General features: G+C 39.7%; 1 pseudogene; it reads right to left on the bottom strand.

The window, feature by feature from the left end:
• Nucleotides 1-4,904: 4,904 nt before the first annotated feature.
• Nucleotides 4,905-26,302, bottom strand: part of LOC128579559 (sphingosine-1-phosphate phosphatase 1-like) — a 37,292-nt pseudogene continuing 15,894 nt past the window's right edge.

Below are 26,302 nucleotides of genomic sequence, written 5' to 3'. Positions count from 1 at the left end.
AAAATAGCCAGGTGATGTGGCAGGCACCTGTAGTCCCAGCTACTTGAAGCAAGAAGATCGCTTAAGCCCAAGAGTTTAAGGTTGCTATGAGCTGTGAGAGCCACGGCACTCTACTGAGGGCAACAAAGTGAGACTCTGTCTCAAATAATAAAATAAAATAAAGACATAAAACTTGAAGAGACGGTGTGGCACTTCTGGGCTCCGTGAATATCACTAGCTAGTGAAGAGCTTTGGACCATGGAGATAATTTTGCCCTCTGTGGTACACTCTGCAGCAGAACTGTTAACTTGGAACCTTCTTGCTTTAGGACACCAGTATTTAATAGTATGTTTTTCTAATGATGGCAGCTGGCTCTGGGCCCTTTTTGTATTGCCAGAACTCCAAGAACTCCTTGGCATTTATATGAGCTGAGTCTAGTCCTAGAGTGAGAGGAAATGAATTTCTTTGTGATGTTATTACAGCTCTTCATAAATCAGCCTCTTTCAGGGGCCCACAGAAGACAAGTCTCATTGAACACAGGTGTAGACTTCAGCCTTTATAAAGAACTTGCTTAATAGCCTGGAACTACGACCTAGGGAATCACTTAGAAAAATTAGCCTATGGGCCGTACCTGTGGCTCAAAGGAGTAGGGCACTGGCCCCATATGCCGGAGGTGGTGGGTTCAAACCCAGCCCTGGCCAAAAACTGCAAAAAAAAAAAAAAAAGAAAAAGAAAAGAAAAGAAAAATTAGCCTAAAACACCAATTCTATGCCATTGCTATGACATTCAGGTGGCAAAAGAACTTGAGCATTTTAGAATTTTTTTTTAATTTAAAACCAATCTCTCTAGTTAAATTTTGATAATGTCATTGCTATTTTTTTTACAGAACTTTTTATTTTTGAGCAGTTTTAGACTCATATAGATGTTGCAAAAATAGTATGATTTCATTCAGCTTCCTCACATGGTAATAACGTTTTACATAACCTTCTTACAATTATCAAAACTGGGAAACTGATACAGGCAGGATACTAAAGTACAGGCATTATTTGGAGAGAACTAGTTTTACAGGCACTCATTTTTTATGGTGGTTGTATAGTTCTTTAAAATTTTATCATATATTATATATGTCAATACCACAATCATATTATTTCTTTTACAAATCAAAGATTTTTATTTTTACTTGAATACATTTTCAAATATGCAAAAGAGTATAGAAATTAATATAATAGATATCTGTTTTCAACTTAACATTTTGACACTTACATTTCAGAATGTTTCCAAGAATTAAAATAGCAAGATATTGCTAAAATGCCATCTGGTCCTTTTCCCTCTCTCTCTTTCTCCTCCTCAGTAAAGATTATTTCTTTGCAAGCAAACTTAAGCAAACAAACAAACTTACTCTGTAAATGCCCCTTACCTAGAAAGTTAAATGGTTATTATGTTCAGGCTATTTTTCGCTCATCAGAATTTTAAATTGTATTGTAAAAGATATTTATCTAAGTTTTTTTAATGTGTGATAGATTAAATAACAATAAAGGATGTGATAATAAAAATAAAGGATTGAATAAAAAATAAAAAAATAAAGGAGTTGTTTACCATAGTGCCTCAGGCACAGTAGAGACGTTATAAAGTTGTATTGAATTATAAATGAATAGATAATCAAATATTTCTCTGATAAATTTATTTTACATTACAACCTCAAGTCATGTAAGAAACCACTTATAAATATTCACTTTCACCAATTGACTTTTTCAGTGGATTGACCATTTTACTAAATGGGACCATTTACAATTAACCTATAATTCATGACCACAATCCTAAAAGGGCTCTCTTTGGAAGACTGGGAGAAGAGAAACAGCCAGGAAGACTTCCATCCTACTTTGTTTTATTAAATAATAGCTTTATTTATAATGCACATACCATAAAACTCACCCTTTTAAAGTATACTGCTCTGTAGCTTTTAGTATAGTCACAAGTGTGTGCAATTATCACAACTATCTAATTTCAGCATTTTGATTATCTCACAAAAAATCCCCTTTCCCATTAGCAGTAATGCCCCGTCTCCTCCTACTTCCAGCCCGTGGCAACCAAGAATCTACTTTTTGTCTCTATGGATTTACCTATTCTGGACATTTTATATAAGTGGAATCATACAGTATGTGGCATTTTGTGACTGTCAGTGATTTACGACAGACTAATATCCCATTATCTAGATATGATATGTTTCATAATCACTCAGCTGATGGGCATTTGGGCTGTTTCTACTTTTTGGCTTTTATAAATAACGCTCCTACAAACATTCTTACACAGGTTTTTGTGTGGATATGTTTGGGCTTTTATAAATAATGCTTCTACAAACATTCTCACACATGTTTTTGTGTGGATATGCTTTTTGGTTTTTTTTTTGGAGACACAATCTCACTCTGTCACCCTGGATACAGTGCTGTGGCATTATCACAGCTCACAGGAACCTCAAACTCTTATACTTAAGTGATCCTCCTGCCTCAGCTTCCTGAGAAGCCAGGACTATAGGCGTCTGCCACCATGCCCAGCTAATTTTTATAATATTTTTAAATATTGTATAATATACATAGGTTTCAACAATATTTTGGGGATATACCTAGGTCTGGAATTACTGGATCTTACAGTCACTCTAACATTTTAAGGAACTATGACCATCTCTGTGCCTTCATCTGCAGAATGAAAGCTCAGTCTATCTTCCTTAACCTATTGATATTTTACGCTTACCACTTAAAAGTCCTCATTAAAACAAGAAAGGTATAAATCTTTCTAGTAGGTGATTAGAAATCATCCCTCAGTTTGTGTCTGGGGCTGTGTGAGGTTTTATTTGGCAACACAGACGTTTACTTCTGTACCATGAAAGTTGAGAGAGAAGGATTGGATATTTGTATTAAAATAAAAATCAATGCTGTGTTGAAACTCACGATTATACAGTGTGGCTGGGGCACCTGACATGTTGGTTACAACATCACAAAGTTTACTACTTGTCAGAGCAAACCATGTTCTTACCTTGGTAATAAAGAAAAAAGCAGGTAAGCAAGTAAGGGCAGAATTCCTCCAGATGAGAGCAGAAAGTGCAGAACGCACCTGCACCTTTGGAAAAAAGCTTCAGGAGAAAACAGTCCACTCTCTTGGAATAGCAGGCCTGAGAGAGGATATCCCTGTACTCGTGCAAGGAGAAGACACCATCACATACCAGGCGCTGCAGCACCCGGCCCAGGCAGAATTCCCTCAGGATCTTCTCTTTGTAACTCACTGAGGTCTCTGACAGCCCCCAGTTCCTCTTTTCCTTTTCTGTCTGTGTCTTCGCTTCACAGTAGTAAAACCAAGACTTGGCTCCTCTTTCAAACATCCCGGCATGTGGGGAGCTGGGGAAGTCTCTCCCTCCAGGGCCTTGCTGCTTGGGGTCTTCCCTGGACAACATCCGCACCACAGGGACACCTGGAAACAAAGCTATCCCTGCCATCTGGAATTACGATAGATCTGCAGGAAGCAGGAAAGCTCCGGATTAAACCCAGGGGGCCACAGTGCTGCCCTTCTTGTCCAGAGAGGATTGAGCTGTACTCATTAATCCTTCACAGCAGTAAACTTCGAAAGACAATCCAAGAAATGTTATCTGGCTAACCCCTGTTCAATTCTTACTTTCAATCCCAAATAACCATTTCCCCAAAGTCCTCCCTGCTGCCACCAAACAATTATTTTCTTGTTATTTTATTTTTGGGGATTCATTGAGGATACAGAGAACCAGGTTACACCACTTGCATATGTGGGTAAAGTCCGTCTTATAATTGGGTCCCTCCCCCAAGAGGTGTGTCACACATCATGACCCCTCCCCCTTTCCCTCTCTCTCCTCCCCCATTTCCCCACTCCCTGCCGTGTACTAGCATCAATTGTCCTCATATCAGAATTGAGTACATTGAATTCTTGCTTCTTCATTCTTGTGATGCTTTACTATTCTTGTGATGGGTTTCTACTCCATCCAGGTTAATACAAAGGCTGTAAAGTCTCCATCTTTTTTTGTGGCTGGATAGTATTCCATGGTATACATATACCACAGCTTGTCAATCCATTCCTGGATCTGTGGGCAGTTAGGTTGTTCCCACAATTTGGTGATTGTAAACTGAGCTGTAACAAACAGTCTAGTGCAAATGTCCTTATGATAAAATGATTTTTTTCTTTCTGGGTAGATGCCCAGTAATGGGATTGCAGGGTCAAATAGAAGGTCTAGTTTGAGTTCTTTGAGGGTTGTCCATACTTCCTTCCAAAAAGCATACTTTCTTCCAAAAATGTTGTATTGGTTTGCAGTCCCACCAGCAGTGTAAAAGTGTTCCCTTCTCTCCACATCCACACCAGCATCTGCAGCTTTGAGACTGTGATGTGAGCCATTCTCACTAGGGTTAGGTGATATCTCCAGGGTGGTTTTGATGTGCATTTCTCTGATAATTAGGGACAATAATCATCTTTTCATATGTTTGTTAGCCATTCATCTGTCTTCTTTAGATAAGGTTCTATTCCTCTCTCTTGCTCATTGATCTAAGGGATGGTTGGCTCTTTTTAAGTCAATTAATTTGAGTTCTCTGTAGATCCTAGTTATCAAGCTTTTATTTCGGATTCATAATATGCAAATATCTTTTCTCATTCTGATGGTTGTCTATTTGCTTTGGTTGTTGTCTCCTTGGTAGTACAGAAGCTATTTGGTTTAATTTAGTCCCACTTGTTTGTTTTGTTGTTGTTCCAATTGCCACTGGAGTCTTCTTCATAAAGTTTTTCCCCAGACCCATACCTTCAAGTATTTTCCTTATACTTTCTTCAAGAATTTTTACTGTTTTATGCCTTAGATTTAGGTGTTTTATCCATCTTTAATCAACCAAATGTTCGTTTTCAGCATTACGAATATACTGTGCTCAGAGGCTCCATCGTAAGCTAGAAAGATGCAGCAGGGACTGTGCCGTCATCTCTCTCTGGACTTTCAATACCGTAGTTGGGGTTAGCCACTGTGCTGTGCAGGAGAGCTATTGATAGTGAAGAAAAATAGGTAATGTCAGTTGTTCAATAGGTGTTGTAGTTTTATTAAACTGTCTAGCCTGGGTGTCCTATACCCCCCCCTTTTATTTCTCTGCAGCAAATTGGAAGAATAAAAGTTGCCTCAGGCCACACATTAAATATCTGGACACTAAAGATAACGATGAGCAAAACAAAAGGTCTGCGCATACTTTTTGCAACATCTGCCACCACAAATAAGCAAAAACAGGGCCCCGATAAGTTAGCACATGGCTCGCAGGCCCTGGGTCAGACACCCCTGGGTGCTGCATTCTCCTTCTTAGTAACATAGTTCCTTTCTGTTTTAGAAACTCAAAAACTTGCAAGTGATCACTTGGTTAAATAATTCAATCCATAAATGACCTCTCTCTTCTGATCCAAGCCTCGTGCCCACTTAATGAAACCAGATTAGGAAAAGGGATTATGGTCAGCTCAGGGAGGTTGCCGCCAAAAGCGATGCCTCCCTACGGATTGTGCAGATACTAATACAATGGCTCCGAGCCAGCCTTCGTGTTTACACCTGCCTGGCACCTGGCAGGCCCTGGAGCACCCTCAGCACACTCCTGGGCCCCATCTGTCCGGTGCCTCAGTCCTGTTTTTCCCCAGGGGTGGATCCGAGTGAGTTATGGCATGGGGGCCCTTCTCCCACTCACAGTGCCTGTGTCTTTCCTCTTTAAGACCATGTACAGATAAAAAGTGATTTAAAGAAGCTCACATATTTCTTATTTTTTTCCAGTTAGGAAACTGGGGAAAATATTATCATAACCAATGTGGTCATGGTAAAGTTCTTGGCAAATAAACCTTTTCTGTAGCATCTGTGTGGAAGATTTACTTTTCAGAAGATCAAAGCTCCTTTGCATGGCCAGGTCGTAGTAACTGTAAGTAATAACTTTTGCTGGCTTTGCTTCTGACCTTGTGTGTGACCTAGAGAGAATAACTTTGTCCCTACACTTCATCATGTTCACCATAGGGTCTGGGCCTTGCCGACCCTGCAGACACTACCCTTCCCAGGTTGACCAATTCCCAGAGTTAGCAAAGGACTCGCCTGGAGCCTGCCTTTCCTATGCAAACCAAACAACTCGGAGCCTGCTCCCCAAGCACCTGCCTCCTTTATCATATAACAATATCTGACTTCTTTTCACCCAAGTAGTTTTAGCTTACATGCCACCTCCCCACTCTATGAAAGGTAGCCCTGCCCCCATTCTGTTGGTATCTTTTCCCTACATTATTATTGTTATTTGTCAACTTGACTTTTTTCTAATCCTACCTGTACCACTTTCCAGGAGGAGAAAGGCTGTCTGCACTCTGGGCTACCTAATCACTCCAAGGGCCTGGTACCCAACACTAGTGACAGCTAGTATTGCCCAGAGCCCTGAAATTATTCAAACTAGCCAGTCCTAAACTTGCTTACTCTGCCTCACTCCTTCCTTCCCACGGAAACCACAATAAGGCTCGTGCCCATGTTTCCTCCTGGTCCCTCTATCTCCTGACCTACCTGGTGCCACCTCCTCTCGGGAGCTGAGTAACAAGCTAGCTTGTAGCACTCATCTCCTCATCTGTTGGCCTCCCCGTGCCTGAATAAGAAAAACTACATTTAAAAACACTGTGGCTCAAGAGGCTAAGGTGCCAGCCACATACACCTGAGCTGGCAGGTTCAAATCCAGCCCAGGCCCGCCAAACAACAATGATGGCTACAGCCAAAAAATAGCCAGGAGTTTTGGCAGGCACCTGTAGTCCCAGCTACTTGGGAGGCAGACGCAGGAGAATTGCTTGAGCCCAGGATTTGGAGGTTGCTGTGAGCTGTGATGCCACGGCACTCTACCCAAGGTGACAGTTTGAGGCTCTGTCTCAAAAACAAAAACAAAAACCCCACACCCATTGCAAGTACAGACCTGGGGCTGGGCCAGGACAGTGCTGTGAAGCACTTTGAGCTTTGTGAAGAACTGGGGCAGAGACAGTCACAGAATCCCTGCTATGTTCTTCAGCATCAGCAATTTCTGTGAACACAGCCCTCATTGAAACTTCTGAGAGAAACAGTGCCATCCTGTGGCTTTTTTGTAGTCTCTCAGGTCATTAAAACACACACACACACACAAGAAAAACATACTATTTTTAGAGAAGTGGGGTTCCCATATACCTCCTGCCATCAGCATCACTTCCAGACACATTTGTTACAATCATTGCACCTCCACTGATACAACATTTTTGCCCAAAGTCCTTAGTTTCTGTGAGGGTTGCATCTGGGTGGTGTACATTCAATGGGTTTGGACAAATGCGTAATAACAGGTGTTCACCATTAGTGCATCACACGGACGGTTTCACCACCTTAAACATCCTCTGCACTCTGCCTATTCATCCGTCCCTCCCCTCAGCCTCTGCCAACCACTGATCTTTTGACTGACTGCGTAGTCCTGCTGCAGGCCGTTTTTACTCCCATAGTTTCTTTATTTGGCTGCCCACTTTGTGCAGGGTGCATGAGGTAGAATAATGGTGAATCAGACAGATAACGTCCCTACTCCCGGAAAGAGGTGCAAGTAGGATTAGAAAAAAGTCAAGTTGGCAAACAAATAACAATACTAATATAGGGAAAAGACACTAAAAGATACTGACGGAGAATGGGGGCAGGGCTACCTTACATAGAGTGGGGAGGCAGCATGTAAGCCAAAATGACTAGGGTGTAAAGAAGTCAGAGATTAAGAGGGGGCAGAAGATTTTAATATAGACTTGGAATGTGTGAAATCACAGACACAGAAGAGGGTGGGATGTACCCAAGCACTTACGAGTTGTATGAACTAGCAAGTGGGGTTGCAGGGTGTGGAGGTCATGTAGTAATGACAGGAAGGCCACCCGGAGCTCAACCACACTGGCCTGGTGGGTTTGGATAAGGAATTTGGATTTTACTCAGTGGACATTAAAAAGCTCTGGAACCATTTACCCAGGGGAGTAACATAATATGTTAGATGTCTTAAGAAGCTTATATTTGAGGCTAATATTTTACTCTGTTTTAACATTTGTTCCCTCTCCTTAAATTATTTGGGGGAACCATTTGGACCTAAGTTACATATGTCATGATTAAATGTATCCCTTTGCTCTAAGGATGGAGACATATGTCTTTAGAATAATTACCAAATTCATAAATTTACATTAACACAATGCTTTTATCTAATATGCAATCTATATTCCAATTTTGTCAGGTGTTAATAATGTCCTTTATAGCATTTTTATTCTGCCCCGGATCCAATCTGGAGTCAGGCATTGCATTTAATTGTTGTGAGTCTTTAGTTTCCTTTAATCTAGACATTTCTATGTACTTCATCTTTTATGATAATGTTTTTGTTGTTGTTGTTGCAGTTTTTGGCTGGGGCTGGAATGTTTTTGAAGAATACAGTTCCTCTTCCCCACCATTGCAAAAATATATATTCTTCATTTTGTGTTTGTGTGATGTTTTCTTTCAATACTTGTATCATCCTTGTCACTTGTGTTCTTCTACATTCAGGTATGAAATTTGTAAAGGATGTTACACCTTCTTGAGAATATTACACATAACATACCCGTTTCTTTATTTTATTTAGTCATAGCTGTGTATATTAATGCAATCATGGGGTATAATGTGCTGGTTTTATATACAATTTGAAATATTTTCATCAAACTGGTTAACATAGCCTTCATAGCATTTTTCCAGTTACTGTGTTTAGACATTTATATTCTACATCTAGTAAACTTCACATGTACCCTTGTAAGATGCACTTCAGGTGTGGTCCCACCAATCACCCTCCCTTCACCCATCCTCCTTCCTCCCCTCCCCTAGATCTCCCCTTTCTCCTTCTTCTTGGGCTATAATTGGGTTATAGCTTTCAAGCTATAAACTGGTTTCATAGTAGGGCTGAGTACATTGGACACTTTTTCTTCCATTCTTGAGATACTTTGCTAAGAAAAATATTTTCCAGCTCCATCCATGTAAACATGAAAGAGGTAAAGTCTCCATCTTTCTTTAAGGCTGCATAATATTCCATGGTGCACATATACCACAATTTATTGATCCATTCATGGGTCAGTGGGCACTTGGGCTTCTTCCATGACTTAGCAATTACGAATTGGACTGCAACTAAACATTCTGGTACAAAAATCTTTGTTATAATGTGATTTTTGGTCTTCTGGGTATATACCTAGTAGAGGAATTGTAGGATCGAATGGCAGGTCTATTTTTAGATCTCTAAGTGTTCTCCAAACATCTTTCCAAAAGGAACATATTAGTTTGCATTCCCACCAGCAGTGTAGAAGTGTTCCCTTTTCTCCACATCCATGCCAACATCTCTGGTTTTGGGATTTTGTAATGTGGGGTAATCTTAGTGGAGTTAGATGATATCTCAAAGTAGTTTTGATTTGCATTTCTCTGATGATCAAGGATGATGAGCATTTTTTCATGTGTCTGCAGGCCGTGCACCTGTCTTCTTCAGAGAAGTTTCTCTTCAAGTCCCTTGCCCAACCTGAGATGGGATCACTTGTTCTTGCTTGTAGAGGAATGGACACCATGCTTGCAAAGGATAATTACTGATTCTTATCACATTAAAAGGAAATGCTGAGAATGGGACAGTCTCCTGGCAAGCCTAGAGACGTTTTGTGACCTGGGGGCAGTCCCCCAAGTAACTCAGTGTTCCAGGATGAGATAAGATCAGTCACTCACTAGTAAACATGTGTTAAACATTGATGCTTTGTAGTTCTTCATGAGGGTTGTGGGGAAAGAACACGTGGAGAAAGAGTATTTGAGGAAAGAGCAAGTGGGAATCCTTATGCATGCAACTCTCTACACCTGTTGTGCATGTCATGCCCTTAACTCTCCACACATGTTGTGCATAACCTTAATAAATAGCCATTGCAGAGGGGGCTCTGGGCTACCCTGCACTTAAGGTTAGCACGCCTCCTGCAAGCTTGTACTTCTAATCCATGTCACACCTGGTTCCTTCCTGCAGCGACCGAGACCAGTGCCTTAGGGGTCGTGACACTTGCTAATACATTTGAGTTTTCTGTGGATTCTGGGTATTAAACCTTTGTCGGAGACATAACCTGCAAATATCTTCTCCCATTCTGAGAACTGTCTGTTTGCTTTACTTACTGTGTTTTGGGCTGTGCAGAAGCTTTTTAGTTTGATCAGGTCCCAGTAGTGTATTTTTGATGCTGTTTCAATTGCCCCGGGGGTCCTCCTCATAAAATATTCGCCCAGGCCGATTTCTTCAAGAGATTTCCCTGCACTTTCTTCTAGCATTTTTATAGTTTCATGTCATAAGTTTAAATCTTTAATCTAGTGAGAGTCTATCTTAGTTAATTGTGAAAGGTGTGGGTCCAGTTTCAGTCTTCTACAGGTTGCCAGCCAGTTCACCCAGCACCATTTGTTAAGTAGGGGATCTTTTCCCCGCTGAATGTTTTTTAATTGCCTTGTCAAAGATCAAATAATGGTAAGTAACTGGGTTAATCTCTTGGTTCTCTATTCTGTTCCATACATCTACCTCTCTGTTTTTGTGCCAGTACCATGCTGTTTTTTGTCACTATTAATTTATAGTGCAGCCTGAGGTCTGGTAGTGTAATTCCGCCTGCTTTGTTTTTATTTCTGAGTAATGTATCAGCTATTCAAATTTTTTTCTGATTCTATATAAAACGAAGTTTTTTTTTTTTTTGAGATCTTTAAAGCATAACAGTGGAGCTTTAATAGGGATTGCATTAAAATTGTATATTGCTTTGGGTAGTATACTTTTTTTTTTTTTTTTTTTGTGGTTTTTGGCCGGGGCTGGGTTTGAACCTGCCACCTCCAGCATATGGGACCGGTGCCCTACTCCTTGAGCCACAGGCACCGCCCATGGGTAGTATACATTTTAATAATGTTGATTCTTCCCACTTATGAGCACAGTATGTTTTTCCATTTGTTAACATCTTCAGCTATTTCTTTTCTTAGAGTTTCATAGTTCTCTTTATAGAGATCTTTCACGTCCTTTGTTAGATAAACTCCCAAATATTTCATCTTCTTTGGCACTACTGTGAATGGAATAGAGCCCTTGACTGTTTTTCAGCTTGACTATTGTTGGTATATATAAAGGCTACAGATTTGTGAATATCAATTTTGTAACCTGAGACACTGCTGTATTCCTTGATCACTTCTAAGAGTTTTGTAGTAGAATCCCTGGTGTTTTCCAGATACACAATCATATCATCTGTGAAGAGTAAAAGTTTGATCTCTTCTGACCCTATATGGATACCCTTGATCACCTTTTCTTCCCTAATTGTGATGTCTAAGACTTCCATTACAATGTTAAAAAGCAGTGAAGACAATGGACAACCTTGCCTGGTTCCTGATCCGAGTGGAAATGATTTCAATTTAACTCTGTTCAATATGATATTGGCTGTGAGTTTGCTGTAGATGGCCTCTATCAGTTTAAGAAATGTACTTTCTATACAAATTTTCTTAAGTGTTCTGATCATGAATGGATGCTGGATATTAACAAAAGCTTTTTCTGCATCAATTGAGAGAATCATATGATCTTTGTTTTTTATTTTGTTTATGTGATAAATTATATTTATAGATTTATGTATATTGAACCAGCCTTGAGACCCTGGGATAAAACCCACTTGGTCATGGTGTATAATTTGTTTGATGTGTTGCTGGATTCTTGTCCATTAGGATCTTGTTGAATATATTTGTATTAATATTCATTAGTGATATGGGTGTATAATTTTCTTTTCTTGTTGGGTCTTTTCCTGGTTTAGTGATCAAGGTGATGTTTGCTTCATAGAATGTGTTTGGTAGTATTCCTTCCATTTCTATATTTTGGAAAAGGTTAATATAGGTACTAGTTCCTCTTTAAAGGTTTGCTAGAATTCTGACGTGAAGCCACTGGTCCTGCGCTTTTCTTTTTTGGAAGATTTTGTATAGCTGATGCTATTTCAGAACTTGATATAGGCCTGTTCAACAATTCCACTTCATTCTGTCTAAGTCGTAGAAGGTGGTGTGCTTCCAAGTAATGGTCAATTTCCTTCAGATTTTCATATTTCTGAGAATAAAGTTTCTTTAATATTCATTAAGGATTTTGTGAATTTCTTTTTTTTTTTATTGTTGGGGATTCATTGAGGGTACAATAAACCAGGTTACACTGATTGCAATTGTTAGGTAAAGTCCCTCTTGCAATCATGTCTTGCCCCATAAAGTGTGACACACACCAAGGCCCCACCCACCTCCATCCCTCTTTCTGCTTTTCCTCCCCTCCCATAACCTTGATTGTCATTAATTGTCCTCATATCAAAATTGAGTACATAGGATTCATGCTTCTCCATTCTTGTGATGCTTTACTAAGAATAATGTCTTCCACGTCCATCCAGGTTAATACGAAGGATGTAAAGTCTCCATTTTTTTTAATGGCTGAATAGTATTCCATGGTATACATATACCACAGCTTGTTAATCCATTCCTGGGTTGGTGGGCATTTAGGCTGTTTCCACATTTTGGTGATTGTAAATTGAGCTGCAAGAAACAGTCTAGTACAAGTGTCCTTATGATAAAAGGATTTTTTTCCTTCTGGGTAGATGCCCAGTAATGGGATTGCAGGATCAAATGGGAGGTCTAGCTTGAGTGCTTTGAGGTTTCTCCATACTTCCTTCCAGAAAGGTTGTACTAGTTTGCAGTCCCACCAGCAGTGTAAAAGTGTTCCCTTCTCTCCACATCCACGCCAGCACCTGCAGTTTTGAGATTTTGTGATGTGGGCCATTCTCACTGGGGTTAGATGCTATCTCAGGGTTGTTTTGCTTTGCAATGATCTAATATATAGAGATGATACATTTTTTCATGTGTTTGTTAGCCATTCGTCTGTCATCTTTAGAGAAGGTTCTATTCATGTCTCTTTCCCATTGATATATGGGATTGTTGGCTTTTTTCATGTGGATTAATTTGAGTTCTCTATAGATCCTAGTCATCAAGCTTTTGTCTGATTGAAAATATGCAAATATCCTTTCCCATTGTGTAGGTTGTCTCTTTGCTTTGGTTGTTGTCTCCTTAGCTGTACAGAAGCTTTTCAGTTTAATGAAGTCCCATTTGTTTATTTTTGTTGTTGTTGCAATTGCCATGGCAGTCTTCTTCATGAAGTCTTTTCCGAGACCAACATCTTCCAGTGTTTTTCCTATGCTTTCTTTGAGGATTTTTATTGTTCAGTAAGTTTCAGAAATGTGCCACCTATGCCTATACTCTTCAGTGTTCTAATTAGAAAAGGATGCTGGATTTTATCAAATGCTTTTTCTGCATCTATTGAGAGGATCATGTGGTCTTTATTTTTGCCTCTGTTAATATGGTGGATAACGTTTATGGACTTGCATATATTAAACCAGCCTTGCATCTCTGGGATGAACCTATTTGATCATGATGAATGACTTTTTTGATGATAAGCTGTAATCTATTGGCTAGGATTTTGTTGAGAATTTTTGCATCTATATTCATGAGTGAGATTGGTCTGAAATTCTCCTTTTCCTGGTTTTGGTATCAGGTTGATGTTTACTTCATAGAATGTGTATATAGTAGGTATATAGTCTTCTATACCCAGAAGACCAAAAAATCACATTATAACAAATATTTGTACCAGAATGTTTATTGCAGCTCAATTCATAATTGCTAAGTCATGGAAGAAGTCCAAGTGCCCATCGAACCACGAATGGATTAATAAATTGTAGTATTTGTACACCATGGAATATTATGCAGCCTTAAAGAAAGATGGAGACTTTACCTCTTTCATGTTTACATGGATGGAGCTAGAACATATTCTTCTTAGTGAAGTATCTCAAAAATGGAAGAAAAAGATTCCAATGTACTCAGCCCTACTATGAAACTAATTTATGGCTTTCATATGAAAGCTATAACCAGTTATAACCTAAGAATACGGGGAAAGAGGACAGAGAGGGGAGGAAGAGTGGAAGATGGGCGGAGGGAAGATAATTGGTGGGATTACACCTATGGTGCATCTTACAAGGGTACATGTAAAACTTACTAAATGTAGAATATAAATGTCTTAACACAATAACTAAGAAAATGCCAGGAAGGCTATGTCAACCAGTGTGATGAAAATATGTCAGATGGTATATAAAACCAGTGTATGGTGCCCTATGATTGCATTAATGTACACAGCTATGATTTAATAAAAAAATAATAATAATAGGGGAATTCATTTGTTGTGCAGGTTGAGAAATCCAAGGTCATGGGCTGTAGCTGGTGAGGGTCTTCTTGTTGGTGGGGGCTCTCTGTGCTGCTCCAGAGGGTTGTGGGCATGATAGGGTGAGGAGGCTGACTGTGCTAATGTGCTGACTCAGGTCTCTCTTCCTCTTCTCATAGGGCCACCTGTTCCCCTCCCATGGTACTCATTGAGACATTCACCTGTTAATCCATGAATGAATTTATCCATTACTGAGGGCAGAAACTTATGATTCGGTAACCTCTTAAACCCCCCTTCCGTCATACTGCCACGTTGGCTATTAAGTTTGTATATGAGTGTTGGAGGGGACATGCCAACCACAGCATTCCACCCCTGGGCCTGTAAAACTTATCCCCTTCTGACATACAAGTACATTATTTTCATTTTCATATCTACAAACCATTAAGTCCCTCCAGCACCAGTTTAAAAGTACAAAGTCCTATCTGTGAGCCTGTAAAATCCAAACCAGCTATATTCTTTTAAGATATAGTGGTGGTCCAATCATAGGGTACATGATCCCATTTAAAAGGGAGCAATAGGGAAGAGCAAAGGGGTGACAAGGCCAAGCAAGTCTGAAACCTAAGACAGCAGACATTGGATCTAAAGCAGTGATTCTCAACCTATGGGTCACGGCCCCGTTTGGAACAAGGCAGTAATTAGGAAGGTTGAGAACCACTGGTCTAAAGGCTCCAGAATAATCTCCTTTGACTCTATGTCCACTCTGGTGTGCAGGATGGGTCCCCAAGGACTTGGGCAGTCCTGTGCCTACGGTTTGGCTGGAATGAGTCGACCTAGCTCTCCGAGGTTGGTCTTGCACACTGGTAGCTCTTTGGTTGTGGGGTCTTGGTGGCAGTCCTGCTACCATGGTTCCACTGGGCATCACCCTAGTGGAGACTCTTGGCAGTGGTGTTGCTCTCACAGCTTCAGTAGGCATTGCCCTCATTGTGAAAATTTCCCTCTATGCCTAGTCTTTGGTCTCTGAGTTGGAAGAATGAAACCACAGACCACACAGATAACCAGCATGATAGAGTTCATTGACAGGGAAAGATTAATAGAAAGAGTGATAAGCCAGTGGGAAAAGAACCTCCAGCAGTGGAGGCGGGAATCCAATATGGAAGCCCCCTGAATTTTCAATGTAGGGGGTTTAAATGCTGCTTTTCCTATCCTGTGGGCGGGGGGGGTTAGGAAAGTATGGCACAATTAGCCGGAGGACTATGTGCAAAAAATGATCCGGAGGCATCCAACCTTTCAGGTTTTGAATGAGGGAGCCTATTTGTGTTTTGCGAAGGAGGTCTGTAATGATACTGCTTTCTGTGTTCACCTAGGGTGAGAAAATAGGGTTCCCGGTCCTGCCCTGAGCAGCAGAGCACTGCATCACTCTAATAGGGACTCTCTGTGGCAGTTCCAATACCTACTTCCAATTGGCACAGCTTTTATGAGGATTCTTCTACTGAGACAGATCTCTGTGTGGGCATATTGGCTTTCAATGACTCTCTTAAGTTTTGAGCTCCTTTTCTTTTTTATTGCAAGTTTTGGGCAGGGCTGGATGTGAACCCACCACCTCTGGTGTATGGGGCTGGAACGCTACTCTTTGGAGTCACAGGTGCTACCCTGTCCTCCTTTTTGAAATGGTTTGTGATGTATATTTCTCTTTAATTTTCACTTTGGTACAAGTAGGGTAATACTTTAAATGAGATAACATTTATAAAATGTTTAACATTTCTGAAATACTGAAGATAGTATAATGTTTGTGATGATGATGATGATGATGATTGGATCAAAGTTTGAAAGATTCTTAAGTTAATAGGATATGAGTCAGGCAAAACAAAGGATGAAGTTGGAGTAAGGAAACTCCTGTTTGGAAGCTGATACCTTTTCCCTGCTGGATTGGCCACTTTTTCATCTGAAAACTAGGAATCAACCCAGGAAACTGGGATGAACTTTACCAGAACACATGAGAGAGTTCTGAAACACCTGGCTTGTGCAGAGCAGTTGGTGGTAGAGCTCAAAGACATCATTAGGCTGAAGGATGTTCAGCTACAGCAGAAAGATCAAGCCTACCAGCTACAGTTTTTTCAGTTCTTGCAGAACATATAATAAAGCCCAGATACCTGTTCATTTAGATTTTTCTCTTCACGTAGATTATTAGAGAATCTGGTCTCTGTTTCCCAAATACAGTAAAATGATGTCTACTGAACATAACTGTGGTTATTTGATAGGTAAGTGATGAATAAACATTTGTCTATTGACATCCCTTGCAAAATGAAAAAAAAGCTTCCAGTAAAAAAAATAAATAAATAAATAACAAACCCCAGACTGCATGCAAAGGCTGAAGTCACTCTGCTGAACAAACAGATAGAAGAACTGAAGGCACAACATCAGCCGGGGGAGCCACTCTCCCAGGTATGGTGACTGGGTGGAATGTACATTTTCTCATTCAGAAATGCCTCCCAACATAGCAGAATAGTAAAGCAGATCTCCACTAATCGCAGACATTTGAGATGGTAAATCATACATGTTGTCCTTTCCTAGTGTCCTTGGGGTCCAGCTGGACTACAGACTGCACACGGGGAGAAGAAAAATGCCACAGAAACATGGACGTGAAATGTCTGTCACCCAGACTTGAAAACAAATAAAAAAAAAAATTACGAGAGGAAAGCAGTACTGACAGGAAGCATTTAGAGAGGAGAGGTACATCTTTTTTGGAGGTGTTTCATCATTGGTTAGAAGATTAGCTGACCTCTAAGGTGTATTCCAGCTCTGAAATCCTTCATTTCAATTACACTACAGAGAATGTTCTGTGTCCTCCATGGCTTCATGGGTTCTTGTGTGCATGAGTTAGATTACCGTGGACTCCCCAGAGGGAGGCTCTCTAGTTTTCAACTGCTACCACTAACACAGTTTAAGACTGGGGACACAGAGGGGAATAAGGGCAGCACTGCCTTTTGAGGATCAGAGCATTGACCCATAAGCATTTTCATCATCTTTCCTCTGTGGTTACAGATAATTGTGTTCAGCCAGCTATTTTGAGAAGCGGGGACTTCAGTCTTGTGGAGAGTTTGGCATATGGAGGCAGGAATATCACATGTGCACATTATTGTTATTGAGTCTAGATTTCGCCTGCATAAGAAATCTTTTTACTTTCACAATTTTCCTCTACTTTCCCCTTTGACCCAGTAGCATTCTTATTCTCAATTTGCTTTGCTCTTATGAAATAGGTTTTAATAATTTATCTAGGCCCAACACTTGGGGTCATTGGTTAGCTTTCTAGTACCCAGGTTAGTTATATTTTGCTTTGTTTTCTTTTGGTTTTTCTGAGGGTTTATGTTTAGAGGACATTTCTTTTTCTGAATTGATAACCTTATTTAACTTTGCAAAGCATATTTTAAAAGCCCTTCTCAAATAATTTGTTCATCTTGATTCTTCTTTCCTTGCTGTTTGTTTTTTTCTCTGACAGTTCTTACCCTCACCAGCTGTGGTAACACCCACCTCTTTCCCCATGTTGGTTTGTTCCTTTATCTTCCCCAGAGTTATGTCATTAGCTTTTTTAATTGTCCATTTTCTATGGTGCTTTTTAATTTAACTTTTAGCTCTGAGACCTTAACCTAAGCAATGTGATATAGCTCATTTCCTTCTGTTAAATAAATGATTTCTAAACTGCAAGCAGTTACAGCAACACTTTAACTACGATGCACCCAACAAAGCGCCAAGTATTTTATGGGAAATGTAAGGGTTATAATTAGCCTTTTAAGCAACTGAGCCTATTTCTCCACTGAATAAACAAGCACAATCCTTTTTATATGGTGAATAGGTTTGTAATATACCTGTGCAGTATTTATTCACATCCACATGAATTTAAACAGGAGGTTTCCAGGGCAGAGATCAAACTTATTCTAAATAACATTGTAAAAATGATCTTTTTATAGTGAAATGATAGAGAAATTATTAACTCACACTGCTTCAGTGAGGACTAAATCTCTCTTCCTGCTTTCTTTCTTTCTCTTTGTCTTAACTGAATGCCTCTCCTCTCAACCTCCAGCCCCAACCCTAACCCTAATTCTAACCCTACCTCTATCCCTATCCTTACCCCTACTGCTAAAAAATAAAATATCAGTCTCCCCAATCTGTGGATTTCTGTTTTTACAAACCACCGGAGGAGCCTGGTATGGAGACCAGCCTGAGCAAGAGAAAGACCCCATCTCTACTAAAAATAGAAAAACTAGCTGGGTGTTATGGCACATGCCTATAGTCTCAGCTACTCAAGAGGCTGAGGCAAGAGGACCTCCTGTGCCCAAGAGTTTGAGGATGCTGTGAGCTGTGACAACACAGCACTCTACCCCATGGTGACTGAGTGAGACTTTGTCTTAAAATAAAAAATAAATAAATAAATAAATAAAACATTAAAGAGGAATAGGTGAAATTAATTTTTCAAATATATCTTATTTGGCCAGGCATGATGGCTCCTGCCTGTAAGCCTAGCACTCAGGGAGGCCAGGAGGGAGGATTGCTTGATGTCAGTTTGAGAACAGCCTGAGCATAGTGAGTCTCTGTCTCTACTAAAAAATAGAAAAAATTACGCTCAGCTCCTTAGCTTAGCTCAGCTCCTATAGCTTAGACTGGACATATGCACCGAGGCTGGCAGGTTCAAACCTGGTCCAGGGACTGCCAAACAACATGACAATGACAACTACAGCAAAAAAAAAAAAAAAAAAAAAAAAAGCCAGGCATTGAGACAGGTGCCTGTAGTCCCAGCTACTTGGGAGGCTGAGGCAAGAGAATTGTTTATGCCCAAGAATTTGAGGTTGCTATGAGCTGTGATGCCACAACAGTCTACTGAGGGCAACATAGTGAGACTGTCTCAAAAAAAAAAAAAATTAGCCTGGTGTGGTGGTGTATGCCTATAGTCTTAGTTACTTGGGAGGCTGAGGCAGGAGGTATGATTTAGCTGAAGAGTTTGAGGTTGCTATGAGCTATATTGAGGCCATGGCACTCTAAAAACCAAAACAAAACCAACCAAAAAGTCTGGGGCAACAGAGTAAGACTCTTTCTCAAACAAACAAACAAACACCTTGGGAGGTCAAAGGTGGGAGGATCACTTGAGGCCAGGAGTTTGAAAACAGCCTGGACAACATAGCAAGAACTTATCTCTAAAAAAATTTCTAAAAATGTAACAGGGCATGGCAGAATGCACCTGTGGTCCCAGATGCTTGGGTGCTGAGGCAGGAAGATCACTTGAGTCTAAACATTGGAGGTTACAGTAAACTATGATGATGCCACTGCACTCTATCCTGGGCAACAGAACAAGCTCTGTTTGAAAAAAATAAAATAATAAAATAAAAAGACTAACCATACATCGGGGAAGATGTACAGCATCTGGAACTCTCACACATTTTTGGTGGGAATGTATAATGATACAACCACTGTTGGATGTTTCTTAAAGAGTTAAACATGCACTATATGATCCAGGCATTGGACTCCTAGGTATTTATCCAGGCTGCACTGCTGGTGGGAATACGTTCCTTTTGTAAAGAAGTTTGGAGAACTCTCAGGGATCTAAAAGTAGACCTGCTGTTTGATCCTGCCATTCCTCTACTAGGTATATATCCAAAAGACCAAAAATCACTTTGCAACAAAGATATTTGCATCAAATTGTTCATTGCAGCTCAATTCATAATTGCCAAGTCATGGGAGAAGCCCAAGTGCCCATCGCCTCATGAATGGATTAATAAATATACCCATGGAATACCATAGTATACCATGGAATACTATGCAGCATTAAAAAAGATGGAGACTTTACCTCTTTTATGTTTGCATGGATGGAGCTGGAAAATATTCTTCTTAGTGAAGTATCTCAAGAGTGGAAGAAAAAGTATCCAATGTACTTAATACTTTTATGAAACCAATTTATAATTACTCACCCTTTCTTATAAAAGATCACAACTATAGCCCAGGATGAAGGAGAGAAGTAAGGGTGATGGAAGGGGAGGGGAGATGTTCAACAGAGGGAGAGTAAATGGTGAGACCACACCCAGGGAGCATATTGTAAGGGTACAAGTCAAATCTATCAAGTATAGAACATAAATGTCTTAACACAATAATTAAGTAAATGAGGTGAAAGCTGAATTAGTTTGATGTAACCATTCCAAATTGTATAAAAAAACACATTGTATCCCACAAAAGCATAAATGTATTCATGATCTATGTATATACGACTTAATAAAAGGAAAAAGTATTTATCCAGGAAAAATGAAAACATTTCTATAGAAAGACTTCTCTGTGAGTGTTCCTGTTTTGATCTGAAGTGTCATATTTTATTGACAAAGTTATTCATAATATTTTCTTATCTTTTAAATGCCTATAGTGTGAAAATAAAATTTAAAAGCTGTTGGAACTCCAAGAACACTTTTAAATCTTGAAAGATGTTACTTCTAAGATTATACATTAACTCTCTTTCTTATTGTTCTTACTCTGTAAATGACTGGGAGAAACCAAAGACCAAATCTCCTGCTCTTAGAATCACTGAACTTTGTTGTGATTTAACTGCCTCTTCTTTGTCCTGAACCTAATTTAGACTAGATGGTGCAAAAGACCTTATGACTGTTACATCTTCAACGTGAAAAGTTAAATATACGTTTACCAACTCATTGACCAATCAGACCTTTTTTATTTTATTTTAATTTTTTGAGACAGAGTCTCACCATGTCACCCTGGGTAGAGTGCTGTGGCATTACAGCTCACAGCAACCTCAAACTCTTGGCTTAAGTGATTCTCTTGCCTCAGCCTTCCAAGTGGCTGGGACTACAGGTGCCTGCCACAATGCCCAGCCATTTTTTGGTTGTAGTTACCATTGTTTGGCAGGCCTGGGCTGGATTCCAATCCACCACCTCCGGTGTATGTGGCTGGTGCTGTAACTACTGATCTACAGATGCCAAGCCCAATCAGACCATTTTGTAACTATGCATTGAGCCTTGCTTAGCAAGATGTTGAAGTTCTGTTAAGCTTCCCCAAACCTTGTCTATATAAGTGACTCCAAACTTCTACACTTTGTAACACTGAAATCTATTATTTGGAATCTGTGCTTCCTGGCTGGCTGTCCTTAAGCTTTGTGCTTGCATAAACTCTAAACTTAATTGTTTTTTTCTGAGTATCTGTATTTAACATTGACAACAGCAATGTCTACTTTTTATTTCAATTAGATAATTTTTGCTTTTGAGAAAGAGAAGTGACTCAGAGCAAGCTGAGAAATGTGAAGTATGCAAAATGTATCAGGCCCAGAAAGATATGAGCATGAGACTTCAGTTATATCCCCTGTACCCATGCTTGTTGGTAATTGTTTTAAGTAATTTATTTTTTCTTTCCTACCCAGTAGTTTCCAGACTAGCTGATAAATGTCTTAAATGATACTACAAGTTGCACAAGTGTGACCCTGACCCGCTATCTTCATGCTCCTGGAATTTTTGACACAGAGAACTTCAGTAGCTTATGTTATTTTAACAAACCAATATAAATTCTTGGTAAACAACTTAGAAAATACTCTCGTCTTTTTTTTTTTTTCTTTAAAAACTTATCTGTAATTACTGCTAACCAGAGCATCTATTTAGAGTAACTTCCTATGACTTCCTGGCTACAGTCCCCAACATTGGCCCAATAAACTCTCTCTACTTATGTTAATGTTTGCCTCTGTTTCTTCCTTTAGCTCAATATTTCCTGCCTTTTGTTGTGCTAGGGGTTTATTAATTTTGTTATTCTTTCAAAATAACCAACTTTTCATTAATTTTTTCAATTGTATATCCATTTTCCATCACTCTTTATTTTTTCTTTTCCCCTTTTGAGTATAATTTGCTACTTTTTAAATAGGCTATTGGATAAGTGACTTTTAAGCTAAGTATTCATTTGAGGATTTCACGCTGTCCCCCAAGCTGGAGAGCAGTGGCATCATCATAGCTCTCAGCACCCTCAAGTTCCTGGTCCACAATCGACCCTCCCACCTCAGCCTCCCTAATAGCTGGGAGCCCAGGCTCACACCACCATGCCCAGCTGATTGGATCACTACATTGTTCAGGTCGCACTTTTTTTTTTGGTGACAGAGTCTTGCTTTGTCATCCTCAGTAGAGTGCCCCGGATTCATAGCTCACAGCAACCTCAAACTCTTGGGCTCACGTGATCCTCTTGCCTCAGCCTCCCAAAAAGTTGGGAGTACAGGGGCCCACCACACCATTCAGCTATTTTTAGATTTGGGGTCTTGCTCTTGCTCAGGCTGGTCTCAAACTTGTGAGCTAAGGCAATTCATCCTCTTTGGCCTCGCAGAATGATAGGATTACAGGTCTGGGAAAGTATTTTATGAGGAGGACCCCCCCTGGGCAATTGAAGCTGGTTCAAAAATACACCAGTGGGACCTGAACAAACTAAAAAGTTTCTGCACAGCCAAGAACAGAGTAAGTAAAGCAAGCAGACAGTCCTCAGAATGGGAGAAGATATTTGCAAGTTATGTCTCTGACAAAGGTTTAATAACCAGAATCCACAGAGAACTCAAACGTATAAGCAAGAAAAGAACAAGTGATCCCATCGCAGGCTGGGCAAGGGACTTGAAGGGAAACTTCTGTGAAGAAGATAGGCGCACGGCCTACAGACATGAAAAAATGAACATCAACCTTAATCATCAAAGAAAGGCAAATCAAAACTACTTTGAGATATCATCTAACTCCAGTAAGATTAGCTCATATCACAAAATCCCAAGACCAGAGATGTTAGCGTGGATGTGGAGAAAAGGAAACACTTCTACACTGCTGGTGGGAATGCAAATTAATACATTCCTTTTGGAAAGATGTTTGAAGAACACTTAGAGATCTAAAAATAGATCTGCCATTCAATCCTGTAATTCCTCTACTAGGTATATATGCAGAAGACCAAAAATTACATTATAACAAAGATATTTGTACCAGAATGTTTACTGCAGCCCAATTCATAATTGGTAAGTCATGGGAAAAGCCCAAGTGTCCATTGATCCACAAATGGATTACTAAATTGTGGTATATGTACACCATGGAATATTATGCAGCCTTAAAGAAAGATGGAGACTTTACCTCTTTCATGTTTACATGGATAGAGCTGGAACATATTCTTCTTAGTAAAGTTTCTCAAGAATGGAAGAAAAAGTATCCAATGTACTCAGCCCTACTATGAAACTAATTTTCATATGAAAGCCATAACCCAGTTATAACCTAAGAATTGGGGGAAGGGGGAGACGGAGCAGAGGGCGGGGGGAGGATGGGCAGTGGGAGGGTAATTGGTGGGATTACACCTGCGATGTATCTTACAAGGGTGCACGTGAAACTTAGTAAATGTAGAATATAAATGTCTTGGCACAATAACTAAGAAAATGCCAGGAAGGCTATGTCAACCAGTGGGATGAAAATATGTCAAATGATCTATGAAACCAGTGTATGGCGCCCCATGATTGCACTAATGTACACAGGTATGATTTAATAATTAAAAAAATAAAATAAAGAATGCTAGGATTACAGGCATGATCCACCACACCCAACCAGATTGAACTTTAAAATTATTATGTTGCACTTAAAACTATATTTTCCATGTATTTCACAAATTTTATCTAGTCAAAATAGTTTTAAATTTCTCCTATATTTTCTTCTTGTTCTTCTTCCATTTGTTTTGGGAACTATTCTGCTCAATTTCCAAACATTTGAGAATTTTAAAATCATCTTGTCAGAAGAGTTTTGATGCTCTACATAGTAAGTTAACCATATATCAGAACTGTGACTAACATCTTTTGCTTATTTTATGTTTATTTGTTGGTTGGTTGGTAAGTATTAATAGCCTATTGACTCTGCAGTAAAATACTGTATCTACTCTCTGTGAAGCAAGTGTTGTATCTGGCAGATACTGCAAAATTCCCACTGTGCTCACATCTGTCATATTTCCATGTAACTTCAGGCATAGGGAAACATTCAAAAGTTCACAAACAATTTTCTGGAGAGATTTCTTTTTCCTATTCTGTTAACAAATATGACGGGGGGGAATTGAACACAAAAAGTTCTTATTTATCTTTGTAATTCTTTGTATAGAGAAATGTCTTGAGTATTACAATTTTTAAATTGAAACATTATTATACTTTCTGTTTTGAAGAATTGGATCACAAAAAGGCCTGATATGTGAAAGAGAGAAAGGAAATTGGAGACTAACTGCCTTCTATCCTCAGAACAAAGCTGGTTCTGAAATAAAAACAGAACACAGGTCACAAAGAGTGAAAGGGCTCATCAAAAGAAGCTCAAATGGGCTCAGCACAGTAGCTTTGTGGTTAGGACTCCAGCCACATATACCTGGGCTGGCTGGTTTGAGCCCAGCCCTGGGCCTACTAAACAACAATGACAACTACAACAACAACAACAACAAAACAGCCGGGCATTGTGCTGGGCACCTGTAGTAACAGCTACTTGGGAGGCTGAGGCAAGAGAATCCCTTAAAGCTGAAGAGTTTGAGGTTGCTGTGAGCTGTGATGCTACAGCACTCTACTTAGGGCTACATAGTGAGACTCTGTCTCAAAAACAAAAACCAAAACAAAACAAAACTCAAATAAACAGGTTTACAGGAAAATTAAAAGTTTTTTTATGGGGCTGCTTTTTACAAATTTGCCATTCTTGAGGAGGCTCTGGATGCTTCTAGATCTTGCTGAATCCTCCTTTTTCTTTCTTTCTTGCTCTTTTTTTTTTTAGAAAACGAGTCTCTTTCTGTTGCCCAGCATAGAGTGCAGTGATATCATCCTACCTCACAGTAACCACCTCAAACTCCTGGGGTTCAAATGATCCCAGAGTAGCTGGGACTACGGCGGCTAATTTTTTTTAATATTATTATTTGTACAGACAGTGTGTAGGGGGTGTCTCATTCTTGTTCAGGCTGGTCTCCAACTTCTGAGCTCAAGGAATCCTCCCACCTTGGCCTCCAAGAGTTTTAGGGTTACAGGTGTAAGCCACTGCACTGCCCAAATCCTCAATTCTGCACAACAAATTCCATCTTGATTTCCCTTTGAAGGAAATTATCTTGGAATAAAATCAGTCTGGATAATCTGGTGGTGTCTTCTGTTAGAAGAATGAAAGAAACATGCCATCCTGGGGCTAAAGAACTTTAGTGAAAGACCACTTTTCAAGTACAACAGTGACATCTAGTGGAAGAAATACTTCAGTAATTTACCAAATAGAAGAATTAAATATTTTTCGTTTCTGTTGGTTAGAAAAAATATGCTTTAATTGCTAAAATTCTTATATTTCCTTCTTTCTATTTTTAAAGTGTTTATACTGACTTTTCTTCTTTATGATTTTTATCCATGTATTTGTTTTGAAATAAATACTGGAGAAATTTTAAAAAAGAAAAAAATACATTATTTTATTTTATGACAGAGTCTCACTTTGTTACCCTTGGTAGAGTGCCACAGCATCATAGCTCACAGCAACCTCAAACTCTAGTGCTCAAGTGATCCCCTTGCCTCAGCCTCCCAAGTAGCTGGGACTACAGGTGCCTGCCAGAGCTGGGCTATTTTTTTTAAATTTTTTTTATCAGATCACTTGAATTTTATTTTATTTTTTATTAAATCATAACTGTGTACAGTGGTCTTTTTTTCTAGAGATGGGATCTCATTCTGGCTCAGGCTGGTGTTGAACTCATAAATTCAGGCAATCTAACTGTCAGCCTCCCCAGAGTGGTAGGAATACACATGTGAGCCACCAAAAAAATATGTTTTAAAAAGAGGTTCTTTTTTTGGGGGGTGGGGGGAGGTGGCAGCGCCTGTGGCTCAAAGGAGTAGGGCACCAGCCCCATATGCCAGAGGTGGCGGGTTCGAACCCAGCCCTGGCCAAAAACTGCAAAAAAAAAAAAAAAAAAGATGTGCTTTTTAATAAATGCTTGTTTGTTTCCTAACTATAGGTCAGTGCACGGATAGAAAAAGTTTCTGGTCCAGGTGTGGTGACTCACACCTGTAATCCTAACACTCTGGGAGGCTGAGATGAGAGAATCCCTCAAGTTCAGGACTT

The sequence above is a fragment of the Nycticebus coucang genome, unplaced genomic scaffold (genome assembly GCF_027406575.1).
Source record: "Nycticebus coucang isolate mNycCou1 unplaced genomic scaffold, mNycCou1.pri scaffold_72, whole genome shotgun sequence".
Classification (NCBI taxonomy): domain Eukaryota; kingdom Metazoa; phylum Chordata; class Mammalia; order Primates; family Lorisidae; genus Nycticebus; species Nycticebus coucang.
Note: the sequence above shows the minus strand (reverse complement) of the source record. Positions and strands in the feature narration are given on the sequence as shown.